Consider the following 13,519-nt stretch of genomic DNA (forward strand, 5'->3'; position numbering starts at 1 on the left):
TGACGCATTCCCTCCAGGCGACTCGAATCCACGCCCATGCTTTACTCGGGACTCGAACCCGGAGCACCTAGTACTAAACCGTTTGATATATATTAATATTGCTAGTTTTGCAAAATATTGTTCAAAAGAAATTTTGATCTATTAGTAGACACAGAGACTTTTAAATCATTGTGTCTATATACTATACAGGTACCAGTTGACATTGGTTATACTGTATGCCGTATATAAACTTCAATAACGGACAAAATTATGAATACGGAAACACACAGGAAACAAGCCAAAATTAGCCGAAGTCATAAGTTAAATGATTATACCACATAGAGTATTACGTAAAAGGAAATAGTCAAAAATAATTTAAAAAGATAGGCACACAGGTCTGTCTATTTTCAAGATTTATTATTTTTGTAATATAATAAACGTGCAAAATATTTTTTGAATGATTTTTGTTTTTCATTTTGTGTAATGGTATTACAACTCTCAGACTTATGGGATATAATATATATATATATAAATAAATAAATAAATAAATAAATAAATATATATCATAATTAAACCAAGCAGTATAAATATTCAATGATCATGGAACTAGGATTTTCGCAAAATGTTGGCAATTTTAAATTTCATATCTACAAACTAGATCTCATAACGAAATGCCTAAAGGCTAAATGAAGCTCATAGTCTAAGCTATCCCCCAATCCCTCACTAAAATTACAAAAAAAAAAAAAAAAAAAAATTGCTTGAAGTAAACCGGCAATCCTAAACTTACGCTTAGGACTGTACTTGCAAATAAGTGTAAATTTTCAACACTAACCCCCGTTAGATTTTCAAAATTTATGCCACGTATAACTGTGTTACATCGTAAATATTTATCTTGCAGTAATTTCTTGTTCACAAATGGAATTAATTTTACGTAATTTCAACAAATTAGTTATAAAATTCACGGATATTTCTTGCAGTGCTTGAAGAAATTATTCTGGATGAACATCCGAAGAAAGGATATTCAAAATAAGAGGGGCAAGCATAATTCTGTGTGTGTGTATCCCACTCGAGATGTTTTGTAATATGTGCACCATCTCTGTACTGAGAGTAAAGTACTGTAGTAAGCTTTCAGGCTGATAAATTTCCCGCGACGTGGCAGCAAAACACAGAGGGAGACCTCCGGTGGTTAATGACAGGTAATTAGTGGGGCTACCTCTCATTTATTATTTCAGACGAATGCACGCCATGTAAATACGCAGCGAAAAAATAAGTTCATTGCCAGAGAATCTGATTAAAACTTTAGAAATAACACGTGGCTGTAACGTGCAAAGTTCTCTCTGGAAAAGCAGTATAAGCACGTATTTTAAACTTCTAAATCATTGCCATGAATTTCCATGATTAAATAAATTAAGGTTCATTTTATTTTTTAAAACTGAAAGTTTAAAACAACCGGTTAAATCATAGATTCATGTATTTGATGTAATGATGGTTATCAAGTGTGATGGTCACTTGCGACGTGGTTAAGTCAGATCGTTACAATTTTCTCTAACAACACCTTCAAAAGTAACTAGTTTCATTTCAGATACAACTGCTGTATTTTCCCGAGCCTTCTACGAACGTTCTCGCATAGTTGTTCCACATTAAACTCACGTCTTACCACAGCGGCACTGTTTCGAGTGTAAATATTGTCTCACGTCCTTACCCATGTCTTCTTTTTTTAAATTTTTTGTAGTTCAGCCTATCGCTCCCAGCAGACTGCAATTTTACACTCGGTCATGTTTTCGTAGCGGTTCTGCAACGGCCTATTTCACGAATCTCACATCAGTTCCGAGCACTTTCTTTTTCCAACCAGCTTCCCACACACGGTTTCGCTCGCCCTGGTGTGTATCTTCCGTAACACTTATAGAACGTTTAAGTGAGTAAGTGGTAAGTTGGAAACGTGAAGGAGGCCAGTTTGTACAGTGTAAATGTCAGCTCTGTGCAAAGGCTCCTCCATAAAAAAAACTTTGAGAGAGAAGAGAAAAAGAAAGAGAGATACGGATAGAGAAAGAGTGAAAGAGAGATAGAGAGAGAAATAAAATAATAACATATATTTCCAGCAATTATACGCTGTCAAAAATTTTTGTTAAATCTTTATATTGAAGGTTTTCCTTGGTTCAAGTATAAATCACAAATAAAGGGATTTAAGAAGACCATGAAAAAGTAAATATTAAGGGCCCCGTCTACCTGGACATTTACGGAGTGCAGAGCTTCAGTAGAAACCACGCGATTGGTAGAGACATGCAAAATTCGCGGATTCATTTCGCCGATAGGCTAGCATCAAAACAACTATACCTTGGTACCGCTTCTGCGATTGGCCCACATTTTATCCGGGGAACTGTGAGCCAATGGGAAATACTAAACCAAGAAAGTGCCGAATTACGGACAGCCTAGTTGAGACGTCTCACGCGTCAGTAGCCAATGAACATGTGTCATTTCCGCGAGTATTTAAAGGACTGTGGAGTCTATCCTAGAGGTCAGTGAATACGCGAATTTTGCAGGTCTCTAGCGATTGGAAAATTGCATAAGTTTCCGAAAAAAAAAACTTTAATAATACGCCGAGGAAGGATAAGTAGTTATATTTCCGTGTTTCGCTTTAAAACTGTATTTTTGTAAGAGTGAAAATGACTGAATCGCGTGATTTCATAATAATTTTCAGGCAAGCAAAACCCCGGATCAGATATTTGAAAGCACTCATTAGACACTTGCATTACAACTTCATCATAATTTCTCCGCCATATTATATTGTTATGGTTACCGCTTGAATGTCATATTCGTCCTACGCACGACGAGAAGACTGCGCGCCAGTCCAGAGGCGACACCGCGCTAGAAGCACCAGCGAGCGTCGCACTTATCATCTTTCCTCACCAACACACATACACCCCTGGCTAGGAGGGCTCCTTAACACTATTAATACCGTTGTGGTCATCCCAAAATAAATAAAATAAATATTAAACGACAATGACACTACAGAGTAAACTACTTGTAGCACCCAGTTATTATTAAATTAATGTTTTTTTTATTTATTTTACAAAGCCATTTTGAAAATATCAAACAAAATAAAACAAAATTGTGGCTTTAAAAGATGGCGTCTTTCAGTTCGTCTCTCAATTTTCTAAGAAAGTTAAATTATATTGCCTCTGTGCTTGATCTGAATAAGAAAATTCCTGACCCAAACTGGTTTGATTAAAAAAAAATATCCTTGCAAGGAGGTAATAGCTGAAGATACTTCAATGTCAGACTTCCAAATTTTATTATCGACCACGTCAGATGTTCTGTTTTGAAAGTAATTGAAGCATTGTAATTCCAAAACTGATCACGGGCTGTGATGTGGTCTACAACAGCGCTGTTTCCTCTTCTCTCGTGTACCCGCAGCCCGCTGAGTAGCGCGCGACCAGGACTTACATGTCCTTGCTCATTCGAGACTAGTCAAGTCTTTCTCGTTGGGAATAGATCGCCCTGGCATATTTCACTGGACATGGCGACGTCGGATTCCCCATCTCCAGCTTCAGCGCAACCGTTAACAAACAAATCTACCCGTTAGTTATGGTTTGTATCCCGGCTTTTAACTTGGCTGAATACCTTAACGTAAAACTCTAATAGAAATCCATTCCTTTTAAGCGAGATGTTAAACAATCTACCCATTAGTCATACATTGCATTTATTCAAATCCTAAATATTGAAATATTGTAAAAAAACTCTTTAGGCACAGGCAATAGGCGAAGGTAATATTCCTAAGTTTCTCTTTATTCTCGAACATTCCGGAAATATCTTGTCTATTTAGAAAATTTAACGTATTAATCATCCTATGTGTTCTCCATATTCCAAATGTAGCCTCCAAACATTTCTGCTTATTACGTGCAGCAAAAATGTTTAGAATTTTTTCTTTTCTATTTATCCATCATTTTCCTAGATTTTTATAGAATATTCTCGGTAAGAATGATATTGTCATAAACTTAAAATTTTCACGGTGCAGGTGGTGTTTTGTACTGTGCCACTAAAGAATTTGTCCCATAAGCTAAGTCTTAATAAATGTATTCCCCTCTTGCGCTAAGGTTTGCAGTTTTCAAAAAAAACGTTTTATATATTTTTTAGTAATATTTACCAAATATTTAGTTATATTTAGAAAAATATTCTGAACTGATTTTATAGTTTGCTTACGAAATTAGTTAAGAATTACTTTGTCCTTCAACTCCCGTGTTTTTTCCACCTCTTGCAGTAATGGTTGGTTATACCGAAAATTGATTTATTCAAAATATTTTTAATTACTCTAAGGAGGTAAAATAAGTTCAAAAGGATACTTTATTTTTCATATGGAATTTTTTTTTCTGTTTTTCACAAAAACTTCCCCATTTCTACCTTATTGACCTGATTTTGCTCATTAACGATAAAGCTCTCCAGTAATAATGTTTTAGCGAGGAGGAATGAAACCGAGGCCAACACCAGACTTGTACACTCGTAGGCAACCACTCTGACAGTGATAAGGATATGGACTTACTCGATGTTCTTAAACAAGTGTCACCCCACTGCGGGGGGGGGGGGGGGGGGGTGGTATTTCATTGTGCAGCAGGTCTGGGTAATGGGCACAATGTCCCGGGTTCGATACCTGACCATGTCGATTTCGTAAATAAAAAGTCGAGGATTGAGCGTTGCGCCGTCATTTCGATTCAATATGGCGCGAGTCAACGTGAAACCATAATTTAATTCCCAGTGATTGCAAGCGCATTTCATAGTCGATGGTAATATATTGCTAAAATGAAGAACGAAAAACATTTAAATCAAAAAGGAAAGCAATGATAAAGTTGCCCGTTTGAAACTATCGGTATATGTAATTTAATATCCATCGTATCAGCAGATGCCAGAATGAGCATGCACAGATATCCAAATAAATGTGGTCCAGTTATTTATATTAGATGTCTGTGTTTTTGCAGTCGATACATTGCTACACAATTTAATGACCACACGAGATACAGATTCTCTTACATTAACGAATCATATATATATATATATATATATATATATATATATATATATATATATATATTCCTCTCAAATAAATACAAAAAGGAATATTAGTACCTCACCACATCCCAAAAGGAGCTGTAAACCAGTTGCGGACGCGGGGGAGGGGAGGGGGAAAATAGAGGGATACAACCCCCCCTGCCTTACCAACATCGAAATTATGAAATAATTTGCAAATATATCAGTCAACACAGTATATTACTGAGTGAGAAGACAGATCACACACGGCTACCACTGCAGGCCAATATGTCATTGGCAATAGTACGTAAATTACTTTTTGTATACATTTAATCAAAATTTAAAATTGTTAAAAACATTTTTTTTTTCTAATTACCCCTCCCCCAGGGAAAAATCCCTGTATTCGGTCCTGGACGTGGGGCCGATGGGAGAATGGGAGTGGGGGAAGGGAGAGGGGAGGGGGTGGCCTCGGCCCTGCCCTAATTGGGGGACTGACCTTCCGCTGACGTCGGCGGCTTGAGCGCCACAAAGGCAGGGCGCCGCGACGCTCCCGAAATAGGCGCCTCTAGCGGCGGAAGGACTCGGCTCGTGAGTAGAGAGAGAGAGGAGCGAAGGAGGAGGAGGAGAGATTCAAGGGGAAGGAGGACTAAACACGGAGGATGCCACGGGGGAGTCCCCGCCCGCCGGGCAAGTCAGACAAGAACAGCTCCGTGCGCGGGATGAGCTCCGCTCGCCTTCGGAAGCAGTTTTGCTGCAATCACGCCAGCGGATAGATGCAGCAGTTCTTTCAGATCCCCAGGAAAGGAAACCTCTCCGTTACTTTAGTTTCATAAAGACTAAATATGATTTTGAGAATGCTTAAATTACACTATTTAAAAAAAATGTTTACTTACATAAATTTCAGAAAATAATATGAAAACAAATAATGACTATCATCCTCAAAGATCAAGAGTAATAAACATATATATATATATTTAAATTAAATAAATAATATTAAATAATTCTTTAAAGGTACAGGTTTGAACAATTGACTCGAATCAATCCTGGACATGTTTAACGGTCTACCAACAGTCTATTCCTTGCTTGATTTCCTGAGAACTCAATACTTACGACTGCATTCTTTTGCTCCTTACTTAGTTGGTTAGTCTCACACAGAATGATCAAGAAGGTGCAACTTTTTTCAAGAGTATGATTGCAAGACAATGTTCGCCAAGCAGTGTGGATTGGGAAAGCTCCACTTTTCTTCCGCGCTTGAGACTGGATTCGCAGTAACTTGACCACCTCCCTTCCCCTCATTGCATCCCCACAACGGTTGCCAGATACTGTAGATAAGTTCCACTCTGTTCTAACCCCGCGAAAGAAATTTCACGCACGGGGTTATTACTTTCTTGTTAAAGACACTAAAAATTACAATATTTGTAGAAACACGAAATCCTATGCAAGTGTATGATAAACAGACTCAAATTTACAGACCTTATTAGCGTAGTGGATGCATATTAGCTCAACACTGACTTAATGATCGTGTAACACTGTAGGCTATATAATTTTCATTGCTATTTGCTAACCTGATTCTCCTAGAAATGCTGCCGAGTCCGTGGCGCAAAGATAATATTTTGACTACATCTTGGTGTTGGGTAAGCCATTTCCTGCACATCATCGGTTAGTTAGGCATCTTAAATGTATGATTCTGTGTGTGAATGTTTATGTTTGACCATTATATTTCCATATGTATGCCCAATATCTTTCCTTATGTCGTTCTGTGTTAGAATGATTGATGTCATAAGGTAGATGAATGGTCGTTCCTTTTTTGTTGTTATCACCTTTATAAGCAATGAATTGTGATATACATATTTTATTATTCAATATATCTTCACACGACCAACTATATGTGGCTTTGTCACGATCAAGAGTTACACGTCAAGTGAAAGTCTTATTTGAATCAATCAACAGCAAATAAGATTATTGAATCATCAGAGACAATTAATGCGCTTGCAATATTTAAAATATATTAAAATAATTCGAAATTTTAATAAATATTCGTGTATATTAAATTAAAGTGTTTCCTATTTTCATCTTTTTTTCTTCAATGGGTGCCTTAGGCGCCTTGCAGCTAACTAAAATTACGTAATGAATGAAATATTAAATTAAAATTTATATATTTATATGTACTATAGAGCATCCCACTCTTAGATTGCAGTGTGGAAGTAAATGGGCGCATTCTTTCTCTCTCAAACACACGCCGATTGCCATTAGCACTGTCCTTGTTTCTTCGTGCGTTGTTGCCAAAAATCAAACGAAATTTAAAATTTTAATTTTTGGACCAAGCTTTTTTTCATATTGTATAGAATCAAAATACGCATCAGGCAATGCTTATTTTGAATACTTAACAATATTTTAAGTGCCCGAAAAAATTAAAAAAACATAACTTATTCGCTGCGAACTGTTTTGAAGTATTCCGATATGTTTCACATCAAAAAAAGAAAACCTACATGTGTATTTCATTCTGATATTTTTTATTAGTAAATTAATGCCTTAGGACGCCACCGAACAAATGTTAAGACAAAAACTGTACAGGTTTCACTTAAATATTTTTTTTAATATATTGAAATGCATTTTCTCACAAACTGACACATCAAAAAGTTGACCCGCGGAAAAAAATTTTTCTATTAAAGATAGAGGGGGGACAAAAGCGAGAAAAATGTTCACAATGAATTGAATTAGTTTTTAAAAGCAGCTCCATCTCAATTGCTTCTACAGTTTCCGTGGAAATAGCTGTTAAATATGTGTCTTATCAGTACAAGAGCGCGCGCTGCCGTCGTAAGAGGAAACAGGGTCGTGTGTTTAGATAAGTGGAGTTCTGTCCTACAAGCAATTTCAAATACATGGCTTCCTTAGTCAACAAAAAATATTATAATCGATTCTTGAACATAATATGTAAAATGTATGAAATAAATACGAAGGAATTTAATAGCGATCATGGTACAACATTTTGAATTATTTTTCTATCCTTCTCACCAAGCATCTTATCAAACATTGTTTTAGACAAAGTTTTGGAAAATAATTATGATATTATTACAAACAATTTAAACAGATTTGATAAGGTGTCTACTAAGGCAGTTACGTTTTTTTGTCCGGTGAAAATTTTTTTCGAACCCATGCAATTATGGCTGGTCGTATCAAAAATGTATTTAGAAAACATTTTTCGGCATTAGGTAATCCGAGTTATCATACGTTAAAACGGATTTGATATTATTCATATTATGGGAGTTGTTGCGATTTTTCTGTTTTTCAAAAAATCTTCCCCATTTCGAACCAATTGTTCGGATTTTTCCCATAACTTACTCGACCGAGAATTTCCATTACCGTATTTTATTTATCATTTTGGACATGACTTGTCCAAAAATTCGGCATTTATCGGGCCCGTGAAAATGTGATATATATAATTATATATATATATATATATATATATATATATATATATATATATGGGATTTTTAGAACAGAAAAGAAAACTATAAGAAAATTTCGTCTACAATAGGTCGTTTTTTTTTAAAATTACATAAAAGTGGCATTATTACAAATTTATATGTGTAATAGTATAACATATTATAAATTACGATATGATTTCTTAAAATGCTTCTTGTTCGATCCAAATTACAAAGACACGCATCTCCTGAAATTCGTACTGTGTTAGAGATTTGGCAACAGCGCGCGCCATAAGCCGTGTACTGCAATCTAAGAGTGGGACGGGCTATAGCTGCAGTACCTGGCGTTTCCCGGCCTTAACACAGGGTGATATATTGTCCGCGAGTTAAATCAAAATAAAAGCGCTATATACAGACTATTTAATATACACAAAACATTTTTTAAAAATTAAATTCCTTTTAATATTGTACAAATAAAATTTTATTTATTATATAAATGAAATTGTAATAAATATTTGACAAAATTTGTTTTTAATGAAGAACGCTTTGAAAAACTATATACATCGCTTGTAAATTGTCTCTGGTCATTCAATAATCTTCTTGGGTGTGGATTCGATTCAAAATACAGCTTCACTTGACTTGCAACTCTTGATAGTGACAAAGCCACGCGCAGTTGGCCGTGTGAAAATACTGGGGTTTCCAATCTGATGCCAACGTGACCAAATGAACAATAAAAAATATATTTTTCATTGCAATACAGGTCATATCAAGCAATGATTCTCATTTCATTTGTGCTAGAAGCGGGTTTGAAAATTGTCGATTTGGTTCATTTCTCTTTTTATCCACCGTCTTTCCCCTTCCTCACACATTCACACACGCAAAGAGTAACATAGTCAGTCAGTGAGTCAGTGATGAGTGTAATTATATTATATATTGTATAGAAATAAGAAATACATCAAACTGCAATAGTAATACAAATACTGAATTTATTTCATTTATTGTTAAAATATATATCGGGATTGTAGCAAAAATAACATTGACATGGAAATTATAAACAGTTGATTGGAACTTCTGTATTTTTTACTTCCCATTCACACGACCTATTCACATTGAAAACTTGTGACTGTGTTTCGACACACCAAAACCCAATTTTTGACGTGACAACGTCTAATAAATCGATGAACGCCGGCTGTATGCACGAAAAAGTGTCCCGTTACGCACATTGTTCCATTACGCTGTGTCCCGTTACACACATTGTTCCGTTACGCTGTGTCCCGTTACGCTCATTGTACGCTTGCGCCGCATCTATCTCTCTTCCACTCGACTGTTTATAAAGTGAAGTGAAAAGTTAATGTGGTTTTCATTGCTTATTACAACAAAAATTTCGGCAATAAAGGTTAATTATTCTTGCATTTTAAAAATCTGATTACTAGTATAATTTCAAGTACCTATTAATTCTATTATTATTAAAATAAAAATGATTCAATTTTATTCATAAAGTATCCAATCATTTCATCAATGTTTTGTTATGAAGTTGTCACGTTAAACTATCGTCCGTAAACCGACTTTACAGAAAACCAATTTTTTTTTCTTGCATAACAGCTATCAAAAGTCAAGAATTAAAATGAAAATGCTTGTCTATAAAGTCGGTTTACGGACGATAGTTTAACGTGACAACGTCATAACAAAAATTGATGAAATGATTGCATACTTTTATGAATAAAATTAAATTATTTTTATTGAATTATCACTATTTTGTATGGATATAAAGAAGGAGTGAAATCAAATCTACAATTTAATTGATAAATTTACTTTTATTTGCACTCATTAATTCAAATATGTTAATTGATTAATTGCACTCATTAATTCAAAAATGTGTTTCAAGTTTAATGTGCCTCGAAAATGTCAAATAGATGGTTGTTTCAATCGAGTGGAAGAGAGATAGATGCGGCGCAAGAGTACAATGAGCGTAACGGGACACAGCGTAACGGGACAATGTGCGTTACGGGACACTTTTTCGTGCGTGCAGCCGGCATTCATAGATTTATTAGACGTTGTCACGTCCAAAAAATAGTTAAGCTACGTACAAGCGAGCGACCTTGCCGTTTTTTCTAGGCTGGTTTGATCGTTCGCCGAACTGCCACACACGGCGCCACTGTTCAGTCCCCTCGGCGGGCCTGCCCCAACCGGCCTTGCGAGCGACGGGCGCTTCGCCTGACATGTTAACAAAGCATTATGAGCATCCCGCTGCGCCCCGGACATGCCGGTCTGGGAGCGGCCCCTCTATTGAGTGTCAAGGTCATCTGTAGTGCCGCTGACACTGTTGCAAGCCTTGTCATCACCCCAACAACACGCTTTATCAATTGTTGGGGACTGGAAAAATTCGCGGTTTCAACGACCACTAGGATGGACTCCACGATTCTCTATGTACTCGGGCAACTATCACCTGGTCATTGGCTACCGACTCGGAACACCTGTTTACTGCGATTCTTATGATTCGATACTTCTTTTGTTGAGTGTTTGAACCATTGGCTCAGAGCCCTTCAGGTAGGCCTAAATTGCGGTCCAACCACTGACGCAGCATTAAGCTAAACGAGTTTGGATTCCAGCCTGTCTCGAAAGGAATCCGCGATTTTTTCCGGTCTTTATCAATTGTAGTTCCAATAGTTTTACACAACATTTTTTATCATTTCAACAACGAATTGTTGTTTGATTAAAAAAAAACTCATTTAAAGTCATTGTACGACATTTTGGTCAATTTTGGGTGACGTGAGTGGTACAGCACTACAGCGCAATTGACGCTCGTTGCAAATGTCTTGATTGGCTCATTGTCAGTAAGCACGTTTGGATGTTTATTCCCCCCGACAATTCTGGCCTGGGACAAAACTTTGGAATAATACAGTTTTCCTGTTTCCATCCCTTTCCCACAAGTCTCATCCACCATACGGAACTTTAAGGTTTTTATATTTTTAGGCCTATTACATATTTTTAAGAAACAAACCAAAAGAACTTCTAGTGAATTACCATGATGCAGTCAGTGAAATAAATGTTTTAGTTATGAATACTTGACTGACTTGATAAACGTGGTAAATAACTTCTAGAGTGTACCTGACGATGGAATTCATAACCAAACATAAATATACAATTAAAACTTTTTCGGAAACTCTAATACATTATTACTGTAAAAAATTAAAAGCAAGCATTTTAAATTTACTAAACTACGTCGAGTTATGGCATATGGCAGGCCGGTGTCGCTTTTGTTTTTGTTTTTTGGTTTGTCTTATTGAATTTTAGTCGTTTGTGTTGTTTTGTGTTATATTTTTCTTTTGATGACTTATGTGAGCAATGGCCCGTTTTAATTCCCACAGTAACGAGATTCAATGATCGTGCAGTGAAACATCTGTAGGGATTGCCTTGAAAACAAAAATTATAACTTACGAATTTAGTTAGCCATGGTGGCGAGAGAACCGGAGCCTTTAAGCGGGGTCTCACACGTCAAGTTTTTTATTTTTATTTTATTGTCATAACTATTATTAAGGGCTATTTATGTAAATCATGATACCCCCTTAATTAGTTCTGTCAATAATATTTCCAAAATGTTAATAATATTTCCAAAATATGAGTGTACAACATAGCACAAATTATAATAATTACGAAATAGCCCTTAAATAGAAGCTAGTAATCACAAAACAAACGAACATCAACATTATGTGTGAGACCACCATTATGAATATGGTAATTTTTGTTTTAATTCCTATTTGAAAATACCTACAGTATTCTAACTATTGGCACCATAAAACATAAATAATGCTTTTCCTGGCTTATTTACTCTGTTATCGGCTGGTATTAAGTGTCAAGAATGTACCTACAGAGAGATGATCACATATTATTTTACGATAGCAGCTGTAGTTTGTAAGGGCTACACTAGGCCAAGAGTGTCGACTTGCCAAGGGTGTACAGCTAGTTCCCGTGGACTGTATAGCCTCACAGTTTGTAATATCTACACTAGGCCAAGAGTGTCGACTTGCCAAGGGTGTATAGCTGATCCCCATGGACTGTATAGCCTCACAGTTTGTAAGAGCTACACTAGGCCAAGAGTGTCGACTTGCCAAGGGTGTATAGCTGGTTCCCGTGAACTGTATAGCCTCACAGTTTGTAAGAGCTACACTAGGCCAAGAGTGTCGACTTGCCAAGGGTGTATAGCTGGTTTCCGTGAACTGTATAGCCTCACAGTTTGTAAGAGCTACACTAGACCAAGAGTGTCGACTTGCCAAGGGTGTATAGCTGGTTCCCGTGGACTGTATAGCCTCACAGTCTGTAAGAGCTACACCAGGCCAAGAGTGACGACTTGCTAAGGGTGTATAGCTGGTTACCGTTGACTGTATAGCCTCACAGTTTGTAAGAGCTACACTAGACCAAGAGTGTCGACTTGCCAAGGGTGTATAGCTGGTTCCCGTGGACTGTATAACCTCACAGTTTGTAAGAGCTACACTAGGCCAAAAGTGTCGACTTGCCAAGGGTGTATAGCTAGTTCCCGTGGACTGTATAGCCTCACAGTTTGTAAGAGCTACACTAGGCCAAGAGTGTCGACTTGCCAAGGGTGTATAGATAGTTTGCGTGAACTGTATAGCCTAACAGTTTGTAAGAGCTACACTAGGCCAAGAGTGTCGACTTGCCAAGGGTGTATAGCTGATCCCCATGGACTGTATAACCTCACAGTTTGTAAGAGCTACACTAGGCCAAGAGTGTCGACTTGCCAAGGGTGTATAGCTAGTTCCCGTGGACTGTATAGCCTCACAGTTTGTAAGAGCTACACTAGGCCAAAAGTGTCGACTTGCCAAGGGTGTATAGCTAGTTCCCGTGGACTGTATAAACTCACAGTTTGTAAGAGCTACACTAGGCCAAAAGTGTCGACTTGCCAAGGGTGTACAGCTGGTTCCCGTGGACTGTATAGCCTAACAGTTTGTAAGAGCTACACTAGGCCAAGAGTGTCGACTTGCCAAGGGTGTATAGCTGGTTCCCGTGGACTGTATAGCCTCACAGTTTGTAAGAGCTACACTAGACCAAGAGTGTCGACTTGCCAAGGGTGTATAGCT

General features: G+C 37.0%; 1 protein-coding gene across 1 annotated transcript in view; it reads left to right on the plus strand.

The window, feature by feature from the left end:
• Window positions 1-13,519, plus strand: part of LOC134542149 (PDF receptor) — a gene marked incomplete at its 3' end in the record, with an annotated part of 62,786 nt that overhangs the window by 13,976 nt on the left and 35,291 nt on the right. The gene's annotated exons all lie outside the window — the stretch shown is intronic.

Source organism: Bacillus rossius (genome assembly GCF_032445375.1).
Source record: "Bacillus rossius redtenbacheri isolate Brsri chromosome 4 unlocalized genomic scaffold, Brsri_v3 Brsri_v3_scf4_2, whole genome shotgun sequence".
NCBI lineage: Eukaryota > Metazoa > Arthropoda > Insecta > Phasmatodea > Bacillidae > Bacillus > Bacillus rossius.